This window comes from Pinus tabuliformis, chromosome 2_2 (assembly GCF_031772625.1).
Source record: "Pinus tabuliformis cultivar Carrire ecotype Pingquan chromosome 2_2, CPIR1, whole genome shotgun sequence".
Lineage (NCBI taxonomy): Eukaryota > Viridiplantae > Streptophyta > Pinopsida > Pinales > Pinaceae > Pinus > Pinus tabuliformis.
Window position 1 is genome coordinate 1,249,942,393 of NC_142300.1, and position 23,893 is coordinate 1,249,966,285.

General features: G+C 37.8%; 1 pseudogene across 1 annotated transcript; it reads right to left on the reverse strand.

Moving 5' to 3' along the window:
• Nucleotides 1–560: 560 nt before the first annotated feature.
• Nucleotides 561–18,496, reverse strand: LOC149198027 (autophagy-related protein 18c-like; annotated as a pseudogene). The gene is made up of 5 exons (XR_016254794.1): nt 18,077–18,496; nt 16,453–17,425; nt 1,295–1,550; nt 1,083–1,206; nt 561–937 (listed from the first exon to the last, which is right to left on the reverse strand). The product of XR_016254794.1 is annotated as an autophagy-related protein 18c-like (transcript).
• Nucleotides 18,497–23,893: the final 5,397 nt, after the last annotated feature.

Here is a 23,893-nt window from a genome sequence, read left to right on the forward strand (position 1 = left end):
AGCATTTTAAATGTGACTGCCATCCACATTTCTTTGTGTTTGTGTTTGAAAAGCTTATTCGCAAAATCCAAATCCAACCTCATAAATGAACTAAAACTAGAGCGTTGCGGTCAGAGCCAACAAAAATTAGGGTTTGATAGGTTATATAGAGAAGAAAAGGGCAACATGAACATACAACTTGCTTTAAGGACAAAAAATGTTTCTCTTGTTTTTGTTGTGTGTTTTACGAGGACACACTCCCAAGGAGAGCGTACCCTCAAGTACCCAAGGACATCCTATTTCTTCAGGGGCCAACTGCCAATGAAGTCCACAAGAACCAGGGGACATACAGGAGGCAGAAGGGAACATTTCCTACTAAATCCCCAAAACCATGGACTGTGTGGGAAATGAAATTCCTAGCCCCTCCGATGTATCCCCATGGAACACTTAATGACGCACATTTGAATGAAGATTGGTTCCAAAAACCCAGCAACATTAAGATCGGACATCTTTGCAACTAATAGCTAGCAAGAATGACTTCGAGAAATAACCATAAGAGGCTAGAACATTCACACCGGATATAAATAACTTAAATCCCAACCTGATCTCTTTTTTAATAAATTGCAAGAATATTGAGCACCGATATCAGTACATTTTCGGCTAAACAATAAGTGAGACACCAAATCCAGAGAAGTTTGCAAGGCACAGCAGAACTCTTATTTTGTTAAAAGTCTATACAATGTAATAAACTTTACCCCTTTATTTGCCCAGAATAATATTTACAATTAACACTACTTTCAACGGTTCAAATAAAAGAGCAAGTCAAATTCAGTTTTACAAATACGACCAGGAAATCCAATTACAGCAATATTAATTGGTATGAGACTTCAAAAATCTTGCATACTCCTGCTGCACTATTTCCCCACCATGGATAGGATCAAAAACACACCTGTAGAAGCTGCACATCAAGTAAACAACAATATATATAAAACTGCGTAAAAATATGTGGATGGTGACATTAAATCATTTGTTAAAATCACACAGTTGAGTGACAACAATGAAAACAAAATCATAATAAAAGAATATGTACACCAGGGAAATACCTTCCATTTAAGCCAAGAATCACAATCGAGTTCTGCCGTCCAAAAGCAACGAGAAATCTTGTGTTCTCAGGCAGATGAAATTGAGCAAAGGACCATTCCGAGCTAAAATATTTCGGCAAAACTCCTGTAAAATTGCGTAGTGTTAGTAAATAGTATTTCTTTACTCATTAAATTTGATAAATAGACATTAAAGTTCAATCTCTTCGGCTAACCTTTCATAAAGGAAAGCGAAGAGCTAGGATTTGCTCCCATATGAGGCGTGAAAAAGTTGTCAACCAGAACATAAGGCAAGTCAGATGACCCCGGCAAGTCTTTCGTAGCACTAGATTTGCTTGGAACCTCTCCTCCAACCTGTACTTTGAGAGAAAATATATGGACAGTGCCCTTATCACTAGACACTGCAACCCATTGAGCAGTTGGAGATAAAGCAATACTGTATATCTCTGCTCTATCTACTCCTCTGCGAACCTAGATTCAAGAACAGCGGAGAGGTTATCCAACAAACAAAACTGACATGGAATATAAAGCAGCTATAAAAACCTATCAAATTTACAGATGCACTGATGTTTACAGTTTTACTGAAACAATCTCACTCAATCAAATTCTTGAGTCCGACAAATGAATAAGAACTAACAGTTGGGGTATTGCAAAGACTCAAGTAAGGGCTGAAGCATGTAAAAGACAAGCCTTGGTTTGCAGCATGTTGGAGTATTGCAAGGAGACATCAAATACACACAGGCGTCACAAGGTGAAGCTGAAAAAGCTGATCGCCATCCAAGTTTGCAGGCTGCAGACACATTTCAGGGAAAACAGACGGGAGAGACCATGGCATAGTGATGCAGACCACACCACCATGTCATGTGGAGTGACGACCATAGTGGGAAAAAAAATTCCACAGCAAATAGATCTGCATCACATGAGCCCACCGCAAAGAAAGAGCAAGACAGAGTATTTGTTAAAATTGGGAACTAGGGCCAAACTCCACATGGGTCATCTTATTTATGACAACTGATGGTGTAGGATTGATCTAAAGATCATCCGACTGACATGTAAAAATGAAGATATGAATTTATTTATATTATATTATGGACAAATTGTCAAAGTCAGCCAACAAACAAAACAGGGATTCAAAGTTCAAACCCCCAGCTCGTTCTCATCGTTGCATATAAAAGGAGACCTCAAGTCATTATCATCATCTCATCTTCACACACCTCTCTCTCCTCACTTGATTGGGTATGCAAATCTGGGCAGCTTTCTCTCACACGTGCGAAGAAGGACGATTTCTGTTTGACTGCGTTGACCAGCATTGACTGAATTGCAGAACTGTTTTGGCTGTGTTGACGTATAGCATTGACCTGTTTGGACTGTGGATTGGGTGAGGTGTCTTCTCCTTGGCAGACTGCAGATCTGGGCACTGAAATCAAGGTGATCTGACCTCTCATTTGACCGTCGTTGACTGCCCTAGATCTGGCTGTAATTTGACTTTCGTTGACCAGTCTTTGACTGGACTTTTTCGAACTGTTTTGGGCTGATTGAGCTTGTTGTTGGAGGCCAAAGTTGACTGGGTTTGACCGAGCTGTTTAGAGGAAGAATTCTGCCCTGTTTGACCAGTGTTGACTTTTCTGGTGCTGCTGTCATAAATTATCAGATTTGTAATTTGTACTATCTCTCTCTGCTGAACTATTGAAGAATATAAGAAGAATTGATCAAGGGTTTCCCCACATTGGGGTTTGTCCCTAGCTGGTGCCAAATCTTGTGTCCTCTTCTCTTGGCTTGTTTTCTACTATTTATATTTATGTTCTATCTGCATTTTACTATCATGCTGATGTGATTACTAATATAGATATCAATATTGGGCTAAGAAATTGAAGTAAATTGCTCTTAAGCATAGAACATACTATTGTTACCTAAAATTAACATGGTATCAGCGTTGAGGTGAAGACAAAGCCCAAGCAAGAGTCAAAGAGCAATCACCAAAGCCAATTGGACAAGGACAAAAGGCTCAATGGGTTCCTCATCCCACTTCCCGACTGAAGACAAGCTCCGTGAAAAGTCTGACTATCATGGATGGAAGATGTCTCTTGATTTGACCTTGGAAGAACAAGAAGTGTTGGATTATGTGAAGGGTAAAATCCCTGAGCCTCCTTCAAATGCACGAGCCGGTACGAAGACCAAGTACAATAACGCTGAAGTCAAAGCAAAGAAGATTATCAGAGATTCCATTGACAAGCCTCTGGTGGCCTACATCTCCAATTTGAACACCTCCAAGGAGATCTACAACAAGTTGGTCAGCATGTTCAAGGTTAGTGATACAAATCAAATTTAATTTCTCAAAAATAAGTTATAGGATATCAAGAAGGGCAAGGACGAGGATATTCAATCCTACTTCTTAAGGATCACTGAGATCAAGAATGATCTACTTTCGATTGGAGAGGTCATTCCTGATAGGAAACTTACTATCACTATCCTTGGAGGACTCCCACCCGAGTGGTATCTATTTAGAGCCACTATTCTCAATAATGATCGAATTCCAGGGTTTGAAAATTTGATGTCGAGATGCATTCAAAAAGAAACAAGAATGGTGGAGCAAGAAATGCCTTCTAATATAATAGAAGCAACTCCACTGCTTTCTCCGCTCATGCCAAAAGGAGAAATAATGCAGGGTCTAAAGATCATTTCAATGGAAAGCTTGGATCGGGTGGAAGGAAGGGAAGGTGCTTTGTTTGCAATAAGTTTGGCCACTATGCAAGTGAGTGTCCAAATAGAGGGGGCACATCACATGAGGATGATCACAATCATTCTAGGGGCAACTTCAACAACAACAATCAAAGGAATGGCGGGTTCAATGGCAAAGGAAAAAGGAATGCGGGACATCAAGGAAATCGTCAACCCTCCAAGAAAGCAAGGAACTCCAAGTATGAAGAATCAAATGTAGTTAACAATAAGCAAAAGGAATACTATCTTATATCGGCCCTCTCCACTACCTCTCCACCGAACACTTTGGGGAATTGGCTAATTGATAGTGGTGCATCAAGGCACTTCACCAAATACAAGGAAGCTCTCTCTAATCTGATAGAGAAGGAGACAAACTTGGAGATTATCTTTGGAGACGATGACACCTATCCTGTAAAGGGAGTAGGGAATGTTACCCTTCAATTGAATCAAGGTAACACAATTCATTTACAAGAAGTTCCATATGTCCCTGATCTCAAGAAGACCCCGGTGTCCATTTCGACAAAGGAAGACAAAGGATACAAGGTGGGATTCATCGATGGAAAGGTACGTGTTTGGAAAAGGAAATTTAAAGATGCTTTTACTCTTGGGTTCAAGGTTCACACCTTATATCAAGTTGGATGAATTCCATTGGGAGCCATGTCTTGCGACACATCTCTACAATCTGAACTATGGCACCGAAGGTTTGCCCATCTCCATTATAAGGCTCTTGTCGACGTGGGACAGATGGTGACAGGTATGCCCAAGTTCAAAGTAGAGCATGAAGGTGTATGTCCGAGATGTGCTGAAGGAAAACTTACAAGGGGGCCATTCCCCTCAAGTAATAGCAAGACCACTGATATATTGCAATTGATCCACTCCAACATATCTGGTATGATGCCCATAAACTATTTGGGAGGATACTTATATTATCTCACCTTTACGGATGATTATTCTCTCAAGACTTGGATCTACTTCTTGAAAAAGAAAGATGACGTATTCCCCTGGTTCTGTCACTTCAAAGTCATGATTGAAGATCAATCCAAGAAGAGAATCAAGATATTGAGGACTAATAATGGGACTGAGTACGAATCAAATGAATTCCATGATTATTGCAAAGAAGCTGGCATTAAGAGGGAGACTACAACACCATAAACTCCCTAGCAGAATGGTGTGGCTGAAAGGAAGAATCGTACTTTTGTAGAAGTTGTTCGTGCCATGCTTCATGATCAAGGGCTTCCAAAGTTCCTATGGGCCGAAGCTACAAATATCGTCATGTATGTTCAAAACCGATGCCCTCATCAAGCATTGGACTCCAAGACTCCCGAAGAAATGTTCACTGGTAAGAAAACCGATGTCTCTCATTTTAGAATTTTTGGAAATCCCGTATACTTTCATGTGCCGAAAGAGAAAAGAAGCAAATTGGGTGCATCAGCGAAGAGAGGAATCTTTGTGGGCTATAGTGAAAATTCTAAGGGCTATAGAATTTATGTGGCTAGTCAAAGGGAAGTTGAGATAAGTCATGATGTCACCTTTGACGAAGATATTGGCCTCAACAAGATCAACAACCTTCCTATCCAAAAGAAGGACAAAGAAGCTGACACCAGAAAACAGAGTGAAAAAGAGGACAAGACGATGCCTGATCTTGATGATCCTATGGATCTTATTGATCCTCCTCCTCAAGAGCCCTCCTCCTCCAAGAGGAGACCCTCATGGCTTAGGGAGACTCTCAAAGATGCCAAGAGACATATTGCACCAAGGGTAACTTTCTGTGAGAGTAAAAACCCGAACAAGTATCAAGGATACATGACCTTCATGAGCACTATCATTCAAAATGAGCCTTCATCATTCAAAGAAGCAGTAAAGCAACAAGTACGGAAGGATGATATGAATGAATAATACGAGTCAATTATGAAGAAAGATGTTTGAGATGTGGTTCTTAGACCCCAGGACATATCAGTTGTCACCACTAAGTGGCTCTACAAAATCAAGCATGGAGCTGATGGAAGTGCAGAAAAGTTCAAGGCTCGCTTTGTTGCTCGAGGCTTCCCTCAAAAGGTGTAGATTACGATGACATATTTGCACTTGCTACCCGATACACCACCATCCGCTCGATCATAGCCCTTACTACCTAGCAAGGATGGAACCTACATCAGATAGATGTCAAGATCGTTTTCTTTCATAGTTCGTTCAAAGAGGAAGTCTATGTGGAACAACCCGAGGGGTTTGAGGTTCATGACCAGGAATCTCATGTACGCAGGTTGAAGAAAGCTCTCTATGGCTTGAAGCAAGCACCCTGAGCTTGGTATGAGAGGATTGATAGTTATCTGATGAAGTTGAGATTCACTAGAAGTGAAGCCAATCTGAACCTTTACTTTAAGGTTGAAAATGATAAACCTTTCATACTGGTACTTTATGTCGACAACCTCTTTCTAACAGGGCAGACCCTCTCATTCATAAATGTAAAAGAGTTGGCTTCTAAATTTGAAATGAAGGACCTAGGACTGATGCACTACTTCCTAAGGTTGGATATCTGGCAAAAGCCAGGAGAAATTTTCCTATCTCAAGGAAAATATGTTGTGAAGATATTGGAAAGATTTGGGATGGTGGACTGCAAGCCTGTGACTACCTCGATGGAACTTAACTTCAAGAATTTATGCGGTGTTGTTGTCAGACCTGAATTGGGAAATGCTTATGAGTATCATCAACTCATAGGAGCACTGATGTTCTTGGTGAACTCACATCCGGACATATGTTTTGCAGTTAATATGTTGAGCCAATATATGGTTGAGCCTCATCATATACATTTGATTGGTGCCAAGAATCTTCTGAGATATCTTCGAGGCACAATCACTCATGGACTGAGATATACTATCGGAGATATGAGGCTGCATGGTTATTCTGATGTTGATTGGGCCGACAATGTGGTTCGCAAGAGCACTTATGGGTGTTCTTTTTCTTTGGGTTCTGCTTCAATATCTTGGATGAGCAGGAAGCAAAAGTCGATTGCTTTGAGCACCACTAAGGCCGAATACATCGTTGCTAGTATGGCCTCCTGTGAAGCTGTCTAGTTGAGGAAGTTCTTCAGAGAGTTGTTTGGACATGTGCTGAATACCACTGTGATCCTCTGCGACAACCAAAGTGGGATCCTATTATCAGAGAATCTCATGTTTCATGATCGTTCCAAACACATATATATCAAGTACCACTTATCCGGGATATGGTACAACGAGGAGCAAGAAGGCTCCATCACATTGGTACCGATGATGCAAGTCGTCGATATTCTGACAAAGCCCCTGGAGGTCGTCAAGTTCTTAGCCTTCCGAGAATGACTTGGGAGTCGTGGAGAGACCCTCTTCTGAGGGTCCTGTAAGATATGCACATTGAGCTCTGGGAGCTCCGAGGGGCTTGGGGTACTCTTGGAGCAATGAGCAACCATAGGGTGAGTAGTTCAACCTTCCCCTAGTGGTTTGTTGTGTACAGGGTGAGTGGTTCAGCCTTCCTCTGTGATACCCCGTGGCGACATGTGGGCAATATGAGTGGTTCATCCTTCTCCTGCTAAGACATCCTACCCATGCAATCTGGGACTCATGGGAAGTACCTCTCATCTGACCAATGAGTAGGGAAATGAGGATAGGGACCATAGTACTACCGATGGACGCATCATGTACTATTGTACTCCCTATGCTAGGATGACCGATATTGATCTAGGATCAATTGGAACTGACTTCGGGTCAGTAAGGGTGGTATGAGACACTCTCTTTTGATTGGAACTAACTCCGCGTCAGTAAGAATGGTATGAGACACTCTCTTTTATCTGGGACTGACTTCAGGTCAGTAGAGAGTGGTATGATACATTCTCGACCACTTCTTCTTCTTCATAGTTCAACAGCGCAGAGCAATGCATTGATGGCAGAGATAGTACCGACTAGCAGTTGGATTAGCAAAATGGAGTTCTCCCTAGTTGAGAGGGAGTGTTAAAATTGGCAACTAGGGCCAAACTCCACATGGGTCATCTTATTTATGACAACTGATATTTTTCATGGATTCCTCTCTCCGAGAGGTGTAGGATTGATCTAAATATCATCCGACTCCGACATGTAAAAACGAAGATATGAACTTATTTATATTATGGACAAATTGTCAAGGTCGCCCAGCGAGCAAAACAGGTATTCAAACCCCCAACTCATCATCAACGTTGCACATAAAAGGAGGAGACCTCAAGTCATTTTATCATCATCTCATCTTCACACATCTCTCTCTCCTCACTTGATTGGGTACGCAAATCTGGGAAGCTTTCTCTCACATGTGCAAACGAAGGAGGACAATTTCTGTTTGACTCTGTTGACCAGAATTCACCAGATTTCAGAACTGCTGTTTGACTGCATTGACTTATAGCATTGACCTGTTTTGACTGCAAATTGGGTGAGGTGTCTTCTCCTTGGCAGGCCGTAGATCTGGGCACTGAAATCAAGGTGATATGACCTCTCATTTGACCAGCGTTGACTGCCCTAGATCTGGCCACAGTTTGACTTTTGTTGACCACTCTTTGACTGGACTTTTTCGGACTGTTTTGGGCTGATTGAGCTTGTTGTTGGAGGCTGAAGTTGACTGGGTTTGACCGAGCTGCTTAGAGCAAAATTTCTTCCCTGTTTGACTGGCGTTGACTTTTCTGGTTAGGGCTTATCTGCTGCTGTCATAAATTATCAGATTTGTAATTTGTACTATCTCTCTCTCTGCTGAACTATTGAAGAATATAAGAAGAATTGATCAAGGGTTTCCCCACATTGGGGTTTGTCCTTGGCTGGTGCCACATCTTGTGTCCTCTTGTCTTGGCTTGTTTTTCAATGTTTATATTTATGTTCTATCTACATTTTATTATCAAGCTGATGTGATTGCTAATCTGAATATTGATATTGGGCTAAGAAATTGAAGTAAATTGCTCTTAAGCATTTAGAACATACCATTGCTACCTAAATTAACAGTATTCTTAGTGAGAACAAACATTCTTAATGTACATACACTCTTTAATCACTTTTTGGTATTATTACACAGGTGAATATTTACATTAAGAATTGGTGATCTCGTTAGAAAAATTCCTCACCAAGAATAATTCCATTCTTGCTCTCTCTTTGCTGTATGCTCGTGTCATGCAGATCATTATATAATCTCTTTTTCGAATTATACAAGTGAATATTTACAATACAAGGTGGTATCATAATGAAAAACTGACGATTTTAGGACTATCCTAAAGATAAAAACAATCTCAAAAGATAAAGTTCATCTTCAATTCCTCGGTGTCCATTGTTTGTTAGGAAATGCAAGCTCGTTGATTATTGTTCAAGGCAGAACTTAATCAGCAGTTTGGTCTAAGGCTATGTAAACCAGCACAAGTCCTGCACTTATGAAGATTGACTTGCTTGATGACATATATACCTTAAGGAAAAGAAAGAGATGATGAAGATTCAAGCAAATTAAGCAGGGTAATTATCTTTGAATCCAAAAATGAATGTAGGTCATTGAAGCTGAATTGTAATTTGCATAGTCTACTACAAAGGTATTTGTTCGCATTATTGCACTAGGAATTGCTGTTAGAAGGATATTCAATCACTAGCCTTGAGCATACCAATGAGAATGAACAGAGAAGCACCCTAACTATTTGATCAGATTGTTGGATGGCCCCCTTCCTGTCTTTTAAGTTTATTCTCACGCTGGTCATGGTAGTTCAACAAGTTCGTGAACTTAATTTATAGACAAGAATGAAAGTAATTCTATTGAAATAAATGATCAACCACAATGAATTGATCGGAAATGGGGTTCTTTCCTCTACCAGGAAACTCTTCTTTCCTCTCTAAGGCAATCAAACCGACATTTTTGCATTTCCTCTGGATCAAGTAAAACTACCACCAAAATGGGTCTCTTTCCTCACCCAACAACTCTTCTTTCCTCTATAAAGTTTAAACCAATCAAAGAGGCACTTTTGACTTTTCACCCAATCAAGTAGAACTAGCACCTTCATAACTTATATTACGGTTGATATAGAATGGAAAGGGAAAGCTAGAAGGGAAGCAAGAAGGATTTTCGAACTGATTGGCTTTCTCCTGCTCTAACTGTTCTACCGAAGGTGGCGCCCTGCATTAACTTGCCTTGAACTCTTTCACATATTCACGCCAGTCCCACAGTTCTTGCGCCGGAATCTGAATGATATTAGGCATTCCCCAGAGATCATATAGGGATTGTTCTTCTAAGAAGCCATGTGACTTATAAACCCAAACAAATAGTTGCACTTAGAGTAGCAAGGTACTCTACAGCCCAGTATGGGGGAGATGCTAAGTGCAGTACCAATTATATTGCAAGCTTTATGTGTCCCTGATGATGGGTGGAGTGCCCACTCAAAACGTCAGACATTTCGAAAACCCTACACAGTCCACTTCCAGAAATTTGCATCAAACAGGATGACCAACTGTGAAAACCTACATTTAGGGACCAAATTTGTTAAGGTGTAGTTTTTGTTAACATTTAATTAGAAAGAATGAATATATGACATGGAATTAAATGATTAAAAATGTACCCCTTAAGAAATTTAATTCCTCACAATGCTTGATAAATCTGGGTTTAGGATGGATCTACACTGGTGTACTATAAATCTGTGTTCATTGGATATCATGCTGCCAAGCTAGGGTACAAACTTCAAAGCAATATTTTCTAATGAAGAACAAAATGAACAGTTCTTGTGGTGGACACCTTTATGGAAAATGCAGCTCCAATGAAGACTAGAACCTTCATGTGAATGGCTATAAGGAATAAGGCTATTGACCTGGGATATCCTACAAAGAAGGACCTGGGAGATGTGTATTCTGCTAGAAGGGTGAAATAACCATCAATCATCTGCTGGTGAGCTGCCCATATACAAAATCTGTTTGACTTGAATTGGAAGGGTTTACACTGTACAGCTCGCAAAGAGATTTAGCAAGGGGATAGTGTTAAAAACTGTTTAAAAAATCGTTTTTAGAGAAGGATTTAAAATCTCCAAGAGCATTTCCATTGTGACTGCTTGGGGAATTTGGCTAGTTAGGAACTCAAACTCTTCAGTGATAAATACTTCGCTCTTTTCAATGTATTATTCAAATATGTTCCATTTTCAAAGGGCTCCAGAAAGTAGTTAAGGTTTAAAAATAAATCTGGTACTTGGGAATACTTTGAAGGAGCAGGTGAAGGTATTCCACCTTTATGGGAGACTGGGGATATACTATTCTTTTCTGACATCAATTACATAAAATTCAAAACATGCTTAGGCTCTGGTTCACACAACCTTGCAAGTTTGCAGAGCTGATGGTTCCAAAGTTCCTTTTCAAATTGCCGAGATCATCACATCAGTAATCTGCAGATAATGGGTGATTCAATAGTAGTTATAAAATGGGTGAAAGGCTTATATAGGATGGAAAGCTTCATATTGCCAGACATATTCAAGAAACTAAAAAGAAAGGAATCAAGTTTTCCCACTATATCTTACTATCATGTTTACAGAGAACGAATATTACAGCAGATATTCTCTCTGAAGAAGGCCTGGAAGTTGTTCCATAGCACTGGATGCAGATTGAATGTGCAGGGACGGAAACTTAATATCATCAAGTCTTTTATCCTGGATCATTCTTTAAACTCTGTTTTTATTAGTTTATGAAGAAGCATGTGTGTGTGCACAGAAAAAAGAACATAGTTATCATCTCTAGTATAGTAATCCTTCTAAGCAGTGTTGCGGGGGAGCGCCCCCCCCCCCCCTCGCTCCCGCTCCCGATCCGCGCTCCGGGTGGGAGCGACTCGGGAGCGGGTCGGGAGCGCGCTCCCTAAAAAAAATTTCGCTCCCTGCCTTTTTCGGGAGCGTTTTGCCTTTTTTGCATTTTTTTTTTTGTAGTAATGTTCGAAATGCAATTTTTTTTGAAAGAAACAAATAGTTTTTGAGTGGGGCAACTTAATGATCAAGTCTAGGCCCTAGTATTGATATGCTATTCATGGTAATGTTAAATTCTTAAAGTAAAAGTGACATTTTCTTTAATTTTCATTTTCATCCTTTTACTTAAATTTTTAACATTACCATGAAATGACTCAGGATGTTTGAGAGTGGTTTCGTCCTCATTGGATTTCATATGGAGAAAGTAGAATTTTAGATTTCATTCAAAATCCAGCAGACTTATCAGTTTTTCAGGATTTCAGGATTGGGGGATTGCAATGTTTCCATTGAATTTTGTCATGTATTAGGGTATGGAACTCATATTTAATCAAGAGTACCAATCCCTCTATGTACCTTGATGTTAGTGACATTGGTTGTCGAACTCCTCTATCATGACCCTTCTAAAAATGTACGCATCACTCAAACAAAATCTTGACTTGACATGCTATGCTTTTTCTATCTTATGTTAATGCTTAGAGGGTGATATTAGTGACAAAGATCCCTATACAGATACAAAGGTAATGACAAAGATACCTCTGGATATTAATGCTTGGAGGGTGATATTAATGACAAAGATCCTGATTTTGCAACAAGACTAAAAAATTAGACATTTCTCTCGTGGTGGCAAGAGGCCCAAGCATAAGAAATAGATAATAGATTTACTTCTCTTTTCTAGTTTCTAGTAGCTTTTATAACTATTGACTCTTTCATATTTATTATGATATTTTTTTAAACAATATATGACAATTTAAGTTTGAAGTTGGCAATTATAACTCATTAGTAATGAATTATGAATATGATGCTTCATGAAAGTTGAAAGTTGTTTCATTTCATTTCATTTTATAACATTTCATTTCATGTTAGATATTATTTGTTGTAATGGTTACACTTAGCTTACAAGTACAACTTTGGTGATCAATGATGATAAATGTTATATATTGAATTTTGAAAGCTTGAAACTTTAAGATTGATGAATCATGAGACTCAATATGTTGTATGTTACTATGTTACTAACTTGCGGACGTGGTTGATGAAGATTATAATTCTAGATGATTGTTGTTATATGGTTCAATCTATGCTTTTTTATGTTTTTTATATCTAATTCATCATTCTACATGTTTTTGTTGACATATATGTATCAAAAATTAAAAAATATAAAAAATATATATATTTTTAAAAAAATCGCTCCGGGATTCGCTCCCAAACCGGGAGCTTCTGAAAATGGTCGCTCCCGCTCCCGCTCCCCGCTTCCGCTCCCGCTCCCAAGCAACATTGCTTCTAAGCTTCTTGGAGAAGCTTAAGATCATATCATAGTACCTTGGTTTAAGTTCATGTTTGAATTCGACCATAGTGAAATTCGTGAAAAATTTGCCCAAACAAAAATGTTGAAGCCATTAAATTCATGTTTATACATATGACCAAATTCATGGTCGAATTTGAAAATGAACACAAACCAGGTGACTATGATCTGATCTTAAACTTCTCCAATAAGCTTCTGACTATGATCTGATTTTATGCTTCTCCAAGAAGCTTGGAAGGAGTTTGGTACTAAGGATGATACCTATGTCCTTTTCTGAGCATACTATATATATAAAATCAGGAGATGTGTTTGGGCCATGTTGGACACATGCCCTAACATGTCCTGATATAAGGACATGTGTCCCACTAAAATCCCACAGTAAAAAGCATCGCATCTTGATTTTTTTTCATTTTTCCTGTCAATTTTGTGTCTGTGTCTGTTCGTGAGGGATTAGCCAACATGGATCTTAATGACCCAAGGCTAGAGCCAGTCACTTTTGACGATGAGTCTCTTGAGGGGTCATCCTCCACACCAACAAATGCAGCAGGAGATCTTGGATTAGGCATAGAGGAGGAGGACCGAGCAAAGTCTGATGGCAGTGGTAGTGATGATGATTATGACATGGAGGAGGACCTGGACTACTGATAGAGTCGTGACTAGTGAGTCATGACCAGTACCACTGATGAGCTATGATATTCCTACCTATTTTGTGTCTACTCTATTTTGTATTTTCTGGTGGCATTCTCTCGGTATCTATGTAATACATTTTGATTTTGATGACTTCATGAAAAATCTGCAATTTATTTAATATCTAAGTTCTACTTTTTTATCAATCATAATATTTCTAAATTTCTAGTTTCTTATGTGCTTGAACAATTGTTAATAACATGAACATTGAACTGTGAACATCATTGATGTAGTAAATTAATGAACTAACTAGTTCTAAAATTGTAAAATTGTAAATACTAAATTGCTAAATTACTAAATAGAGATCATCACAATTCATATCTGTAGATTTTCTAAATTCTAAAAAATATGGATCAGGCACTATATTTCAGTTTTTTTGTTATATACATACATACATACATATATATATATAACGTGTTTCCTGTGTCCTGTTTCCAAGGTCACTGTGCCTCATGTCGAATACTCGTATTTACGTGTCCTGCATTATATATATATATATATAGCTTTATCAATATAAGCTCTATAAAATGCTTGGATTTATAGCATATTTCAGGATTAGGACTTAGGATATCCCTTCTGGAATTACTGTGGGCCTGATTGAAAAGCTGTCGAAGGAATATAAGCACAAGACAACGCAAAAGAGAGAGTGCCAGATATGCCTCATATTGAGTCAGAAATGCCTTGGGGTTACTTTGATGGTGCGAGCCAAGGGGAGCTGCCCAGCTGTGGTGTAGGTGCTGTGCTGTACAAAAAGCAATATCTTTATTATCATGTCAGATACACCCCAGGAAGGGGCTCAAATATCAAAGCAGAATTGCTTCTTTATGGACCCTCCTCTGCTTTGCTCTGAAACAAGGCATAGATAAGCTGAAGGCAATGGGAGATTCAAAGAATGTGATTGATTGGACAAACAAGAAACTTGTGGTGGAAATTGTTGTTCTAGGATCTCTTCTGCAGGATATTCAATCTGCTAAAAGGACACGAGTCAAACTCGTGTCGGACACATGTCATGCATGTGTCATGTCTGGCACATTAAATACATCACACGGTTTTGTGGGATTAAGGGTGTGTCATGTTTCTTAGCCATAAATAGACACACGCAAACCAAGTAATACACACACAAACACTTTGAGCCTTGTTGCTGTACAGCCTTCACCCCTATGGAATATCTTACCCTGGCCTACAGACTAGAGGGTGAGGTGCTTTGTCACATGGAAAGGAAAAAAATATAGACATGTGTGTATGTGTTGGCGGGGGGAGGTGGAGGGGCATTTGATAATTTCCTAATCTCCAATAATGTATTACAATAAATAGAAAATGACAATGATCCTACTCCTTCACTTTTAATAGAGAACCTAAACATGATGGATGCCTAAGACATCATGAGGGCTTACACATTATCCCCTTCGGACCTCACTCTTCAATTTCGGCAAGTTCTACAATTGTGTATAGTATTTTGGTAATTTCCTTATCTCCAACAATGTATTACAATAAATAGCAACTGATAATGATCCTACTCTCCAATAATGTATTACAATAAATAGCAACTGACAATGATCCTACTCTCAAGACAGGGTCTAGTAATTTTCACTGCAGCCGCATTTGGACTTCTCCTTGGGTGCAACATATTTGGCATCATTTTCAAAAAATGTTTTAACTATTGCAGAAAACCTTCAAAAGTTGGCCCATAAACCGTAAATTTGAAAAATACATTCGTTCCATTCTGAGAATTAGATAAATTTCAGCAAATTCCCCTTTGAAAGAATGAAATTACAGGCATAATACTAATGGTTAATACTAATGGAAGTATAATACTCATAGTTATGAGATTCGGCTAAATAAAAAGGACGATTTTGAATGGATCAGTTTGCCATCTCTTCAAATTTGGTGAATTTCCAACTTCGTGGAGAAAAGTAGCCAAGCACAGTAACTTAGGCTCAAACTTCAAAGCTATAAGAGTGTTTACCTTATACGCTTCTTTTCATTTTCTAAACTCTAACTGCTTACTTAATGTACATGCAGAATTACACTCACGTAATTACATATTCAAAAACTAAATTATTTTTGTAATTAGATGCAAATTTTATATGTTCCACGTTTATCTTGTAATTAGATTCAAATTATATACGTCTAATTTCCATGCTTGACATTTCCTATAAATATTTTTTTCCAACTTTGGTAGAAATCAAGCAGAATTGCTGAAAAAAATCTGAAATATTTGTTTAATATCTTCAATATTGTCAGACACAAACTTTGCATAAAGAATCATTATTTAGTTGTAAGAATTACAAGATTGAATCAAAAGATTTTCAGATTTGCATCTTGCTAAACCACAAGCCATTAATCACCAACATCACACCGAACTTTCAACTATTCTTTCACAGCTCCTTCACTTTTAATAGAGAACCTGGACATGATTGATGCCTAGGACATCATGAGGGCTTACACATTATCCCCTTCTGACCTCACTCCTTCAATTGCGGCAAGTTCTACGATTGTGGATAGTTTAAACTTTAGACCTAAACTAAAAATTTTAATTCAATTTTGCCGATGTGTTATAAATCAAACATATTGCTAATAAAATACATAATCTCACTCCCCACTTGAGCAATATTCACAAGCGGCCACAAGTGAACCTTGAACCACAGACTAAAACTAAGGTATTAAAAAATGAGTGCATACTTTCTAACAACTTAATAATGGAAAGTCCACCAAATACATACCTCTTGTAAGCGGCTTCCGTCCAAAGTGTTAAAAATCCGTACAAGAGTCCCTTTCGCACTCGCAGTTGCAAGAAGAAGTCCATCCGATGTTAGAGCAAAGCAAGCAATGTGTGAGTCATGTGCTGATATAAACTTTGTTGTCTTCAAACCATAATGTTCAACACGAACCTGCCCACGATGCAAACCAGGGCATGCCAGAACACAACTGTTGGATGCATGAGAGAGAACACAAAGACCTTTGGGATTAGCAAGAGTCTCTATTTGATGAAGAAGTTTCAGGTCCTGAAATTTATAAACATATATCTTGTGCTCCAAAACCACAACTATACGATCTCTTCTTAATTTTACTGCTCGAACTTCGGACCTAAAAGTAAGTTCACCAATACATCGACTCTGATGATCATCCCATATCATGACTTTATTAGGAGGGTACTGAGGATTTTTCCCACCTCCGACAAGGGCTAAGATATTGCTCCTGAATAGCATCTCAACTATGCCAATTCCTCCTCTGAAATTTCTTCTGAAAGTTTCTTCGAAAGGATCACAATTATATATCCTGAAACCTTGATCGGTGCCACAAGCAAAACAACCAGTCTTGGTTGAAATACGTGCCAAGCAAGGTGGCTTCATTATTGCTGCTGGACTCTGATGTGGACTGAAGAGGTGACAAGGATGCTGAAGATTGATGGCCAGATTGTGCAGGTGACTGTTCACTGTCAGTAGTTTGATACCCCGATGGGGATGGAGAAGGTGGTGAACGCATAGGCATAGAAGTAGTTGCCATCATATTCTCAGCAAAAACTCTTCAATGAAGAATTCCCCCAGTTGCAAAAATGCGTCAGCAGAGCGAGTCAAATATGTCCAAAATCCATGAGGTTTGAGCTACAAATTTCCCGTTATTTAAGATACCCCAAAACAAGAACTGTCCAACTGGTCTATATGATCAAAATTTCCTGTACAATGAAATCACAAACTGGTGTTTGTGGTCAACTTCGCTTTCCCAGTAAAATGAGATCAGAGAAAACCTTAGGAACCATATTTTTGTTGTAAATGTAGAAACTTTGATAAATCTTTGTAATCCCAGAAATATTCACTATAAAGATTTGGCAAAAATATTGCAAAATTTTCTAAATTTCCAGGGATTTGATATATTTTATTTTAAAAACTAGAAATTTATTAACCAAACGACAAATGTTAAAAAAATTCCAAGATTCTGCCCTACGAACACAAGGTCCATAGAAATCCACGACGCAGAGTAATTTCATACTCTGTGTTTACAACTTTTCTAAAATTAAGTTGTTCTTAAATATAACAATCAGTTTTAACGAACCTTCTGCGAAATTCAGATTATCTAACAAACCGACAATATTAGGCAAAGTTATATTAAATTTGTAAAAGACCATTTGATATTCTCCAAACCCTATCGAAAAGTTCATACATTCAAATATAGTGTAAAGTTTAACCACTTTGTGAGACAATTCATTGATAGTAAAAGACACTGACGAAAATGCGGTAAATTCGTATTATGTACTGACAAACGGAGGGGAAGAAGATCAAATTTATAAAAACCATCAAGATTTCACAAAATTTATTAGGTATTTTATTGATATTTTGCAGCACTTACCAATTCTAGATAACTTCCACCAGAATTGAACGAAATTCGACGAAATTGTCGAACGGCTGCGGAATTTCGAAACAACCCGCTAGAGTCCTATCAGCCGCCCGCCAAATTCAAAGGAGGTTTGTCTAATATGACTCATCTTAGAAACTGCAACATAAACCCTAGCTTGATTTAAGCGCGCGAACCTCGGTACCCCAGATTTCAGCCAAAAAATTCCTGTATCCACCAAATATCCATAACATAGACAGCAAGATTTGAATACCACAATCCCACACAGGCAGTGACCATTATCGTTCCAAAAACCGAATGCACAATTATTAACGAAGCACCGAACGTGGGGGGTATTTATATTAACAACATATAAATCAGTGGGAAGTGCCCTACTCTCAAACACACGCATCCCAATATGCTTTCTGATATTTATTTTAAAAGTATTTAATGTTTATCGTGCTGCGCTATCTCATGAGAAGGGAGATATTTAATTTACAAACTTCCTGAAATATATATGTTTGATATATATTTTAAAAGTATTTAATGTTTATCGTGCTGCGCTATCTCATGAGAAGGGAGATATTTAATTTACAAACTTCCTGAAATATATATGTTTGATATATCTTAAGACATCTTATAATATATATGTATGTTTAATTTATTATTTCAGTTACCTTTACATGTATACATATTCGACATCTCTAACTTTTAGGTAGGCCCCTCTCACCTTGTTTATAGTATTTAACTTTTAGTTGTCAATTTAACCTTAGTAATCTTTTTTGGGCCCAAATAGGGGTATTTGCCCATGGCTATGGGCATTTTATCAAGTTGTCTAAACATGTTATGTTTTGTAGTTTTTTATTAGAATCTAGTGAAATTTCTTTAGCCAAATCTTATTTTTTATTGTTTAAAATAGGTTTTTGACTATATACATGGATTCAATATCCTGAAAAATCCCTAGAGCACTCAAATTGTGGAGAGTGTCCACTTCAAACTTGTGATTTCAAGAAATCCCTGCCGAATTATGAACAAATTAGACCAGAAAATATGCCAGAAAACCTTCCAAAATGTAGAACAAATAGACTACAGCATTTTGAAATGTTTAACTCGGGGTGCATAAGGTCAAACCTTCTTTAACCCTTATTGATTTCTTAAAGCCAAGTGAACTGTGACTTTTCAAGGTCAGACCGCATTTGGGAGTCGTGACTCATGAAATGGAGATGGAGTTTAAGAAAATACCTACAATACCAATTAACATAGCTAAAAACTTAACAAGGAGTATGAAAAATCTAGTGCTAAAAACTCATACTTTTGTGTTGAAAACACCAAAATCAACTTACGAATTGAAGAGTGGTGCGACCAATAGCGTCATTTTTTTAAGATTTACAACCATTTGAACCCATAGCTTTAAAAGCACGTATTGTAGTTTACAAAAAACTTAAAATCAAATACCAAATTAAAAAGTGGTGTGGCTAATAATATCCTTTTTAGAGTTAAAATTATAACCTATTTGAAACCATGGCCTAAACAATCGATACCATTACAACCTAAATCTTGAAATCAATATTCAAATTGAAAAGTGGTTCTATTAGTAACATCCTTTTTTTAGGAGCCCAAATTGTAGGGGGTCTTAGTCTTCGAGTTCCATCCATTCTCACAATGATCCTAGGAGCCAAACTCTTGTGACGTTGGCTATAAGGTGGACAAGAACTTTGGAAAGTCATTTGGAATCGCAATTATGTCGAAGATACTCCTCTTAATCAATTTATCCATACTTCTTTCAATCAAATTCGTTCCTCCATATAGAATCTTGTGAAACGAGGGAAGCACATAATCCAACAACATTTCTTTTGGGAGATCCAAGATGATCAATCAATGCTCTTTTGGGAAGATTCTTGGCAATAACTCCCAAAGATTCGAGACTTGAATGACTTAGCTGAGCTCAAAAAACATATAATGGAAGTGGGCCATGTCAAAGTAGCAGACTATTGGAGTGAAATCGATGACTCCAATTAGTGGAGACAACCTTTGCCTCCTAAAGTTTGGCTCCCAAAGCCTAATGAAGAAACTTGGACATCATTTTAGCGAACCATCAAAGGTTGTTTCATTTCTATCTTCAACCATCACAACAAACTCCATTGGGGTTACATCGCCAATAGGTCCTTCTCACTCAAAGAGACCTACAGGTTGGAAGCAAGTTTCAAAGAACACCCCAAAGTTCCTATTTGGAAAAGAAAATCTATGGCCAAAAAAATTTATTTTCCTTTGGCTCTTAGCTCAAGGAAAAAATCTCACATGGGGCAAGCTCCAACCATGAAACTTCTCAAGGCCCCCCTTTTCCCACCTATGCAAAAAGGAAGTTGAAGATTTTGAGCGTCTTTTCAATCACTACCCATATGTTCTCAACATATGGACATTCTTAGAGCATTGCATGCACCTTTCAGATTGTGATCCCTCCAGTATCCCCCCCACTCTTGAACATTGGTGAGATAGGCCTTTCCAAAATCCCATCCTCAACAGGATTTAGGTCCTCTTACCGAGTTTTCTATTATGGGAATCTAGAAAGAGAGAAATCATCATGTCTTTCCCTCACTCATTCCCTTGGTCCATGATCATTAACTCTATTAGGTCAGATTATAAGAAATATAGCTGTCTTAATCAAATTGCATTCTTACAAGATCAAACTAAAATTCTATATCTTCCTTCTTTAGTTCATCACTACCATTCCCCTCCCCCCCCTTCATCCCTTCCCAGCATCTCTCCACCTCTCCCCAAGTTCTACATCATGGCAATCCCCTCCCTTAAATTTCAATAGAGCCCCCAAAGGCAACCTTAGACCTACAAGATATGGCGGAGCTTTTCATGACCATCAAGGTTCCCTCCTTCACATTTTTTGGGTTCTATGGGAATCTTTAGCAATAATGTTGTAGAGTTAAAAACTTTGGAGCACACTCATTAGGATACACAAAATTAGTGGTGGAAAGCAACTCTCAAGTGGTTGTCACCATGCTAAGCAAAAACTTAAAATGGATCTTCTCTGAGTAAAGTGTTTCACGGATAGAGGTTAGCAAATACTTTAGGGAGGGTGGCTTCTCTTATCAAATCTATTCCAGTCATCATCCCTTCCCATTTTTGTTGAACAGGCAATAGAATAGTAGACCACTTGGGCAATGACAAATGTGAAGAGCAAGCCACCCTCAATCTTTGCTTCATGGCACTTGTTCTTTGCTACGAATATAATTTATATAAAATAAATTATAATATAAATAAATAAATTATAATTAGTTAATGTTTAGTTAATGAAGAGGCATGTCTCTAAAGGACATGGTCATTCATGAAGGGGCACCTACCTAGATATATAAGTGGGCCCTCATTGTTACATTCATCCACTCTTGTACATTCATCTTATTAATAAAAAATATTACTTACAATACATTGTGTATTTTACATTTAAAGCAAAAACAACTCAGCTTTGTCGCTACAGTGGTATCAGAGCCATTCGAGCCTTTGGACGTTATCCTCTGCACAATCTACCATTAAGTTTAAATCCTGAAATCATGGAATTAAGCGAATCTCATAAATGTACAATTGCGATGTTAGGTGAAATTTGAGAGTCATTACAGCAAATAAAAAGATCATTTGCAAAATCATTAGAAGCTTTTAAAACATTGGATTTAACACCTACAATAGAAGTTGACCTTAATGTCAAAAAAGATCAAAAATTGAAAATACAACACTCAAAGATGTATAAGATAGAGAGACTGAATCTAAGGACAATTGATTGATTTCTTCACCTACTAGCAGTCGATGAATTTACTTCCCTGCTAATATCTTACCTGCCATTAAAACCCACAATGTAAATGCTGAGAGTATTGATGTTGGATCACCTTCCTTACAATCAAATTTCACTGTTGATTCTTTATGTTCCATTTATGCCCACAATGTGAATGATGACGTGCTTGGTATCAAAAAGAACTCCTTTCCTTGTGAAAATCATTCTAGTTTTATTAATTCTGATAATCATTATAATTTATATGCTCTCAAACCTTTGCGTATAAAAATAAACCAAGAAGCCAAACATAAGGCAAAGCTAAAAAACATTCTATGCATGGCCTTGTCTATCAAGGATGTCACCTACAAAAACCAAACCACCCTACTCGATGGTGTCAAGACAAAAGCCTAATTGCACATCACCGCCAATATCCTCTCAAAATTTAACTATGAAGACATGGTGACAAAGAGAACCATCATCAATTTGTGTGGCTACCCTCTTTGCAGTAATAGACTACTAGCATCGGAGGAGGAGGAGTAGCAGTGCAAGAGAAAGGGATGCTACAAGATTTCCCTCGAGGAACACAAAGTGTATGACCTACAGGAGACTTGGCTCTACTGCTCCACCCCCTGCCTCATACACAGTCACACCTTTTCTGACTACCTTCTCCACTTGATCGCAACACGGACGTTGTTCTCGAATTGAATTTAGTGACAATTCTCCACATTCTCAAAGCAATTGGTTCTCTCTCCCTTGACAAGGCTTAAACTGATATTGTTCCAGAATGCCCCCCAAAAAATAACATTCTTGAAGAATTTAAAGAGGGCAAGAAGAATGAGAACAATAACAATTTTGAGGAGAAATTCTCTTCCAAATTGCTGATACAGGAATAAGAAAATGACAGCAATGAAAAAAATTGTGGTGGTTTTTTACTCTGCGTCTGCAGGTCCTTTTGATGCCATTAAAGATTATGTCCCTTGAGGAGAGTAGCAATGCCTTCATATTAATCTTCCTACATATGAGTCCATTTCAAAATCGACCAAAAAAAAGGGGCCTAAGAAAAGTAAGAATTCTCTCAAAAGAGGAGCTCCTAAAAATGAGTCTGATCTTCGCAGCACTATAATTATTGGAGAACCACATGTTGATGTTGCTTCACATAGTGCTACAAGTTCCATTGTTATTAAAGAAGAGTCTTTGAACCAAATGGATAAAAAATCAGAACGGAAACAAGATTTACATAATGAGAACAAGTCAAAACAATTCATTGAAGCATTACAGCCCCCCAATTCAGAAGCTGATGAGAAAATTTCAGTGGAACAAATGATTCCAATCCAACTTTGCTTGTCGTAAGCATTTGGAGGATCGTATGAATAAAAAAAAATGGGCAGTTGTTACAATACGCGGACGAGGGTTTTGATTTTTTTGTCCCTCTGCCTCAAATTCATTCAAGAACAATCAATCGATGCCAAACCAAACAAATGTACGACCATGACTCTACGAATCTGTACGACTTTAATGGGGCATACAAATAAGGAAAATATTTTAGAAAGTTACCTTTATAAAGTAATATAAAGTATCTTTATAGAATTATAAAATTACCTTTAATATGCTTTTATAAAGTTACTTTTTAAAAATAAATAAAATAAATTAATTAATATACTAAATAAAATAATAATAATAAAATTAAAATTAAAATATTTTTAAAAAAAGTCCACAGGGTCTTGGATAGATGGTGATCAGGGGTTTTGTTAAGGCCCTCTTTGATGTGAATCAACGGTTCAATTCCCCACCCCAATCGGGGTGATATATTGACATGATGAAGATGTATAGTCCTCCAAGCTTACAAAAAAAAATATTAATAAAAAATCACAGGGAAAAGAGATAAACCCCAATAGTTGACAAATGCAAGGTGAAGAAAATTGTGAGCAATAAAGCTTTGAGGACAAAATTTTTTTGAAGAGAGGTGCAATGTTACAAATATAATTTATATAAAATAGACTATAATATAAAATAAATCAATTATAATTAATTAATGTTTAGTTAATGAAGAGGCATGT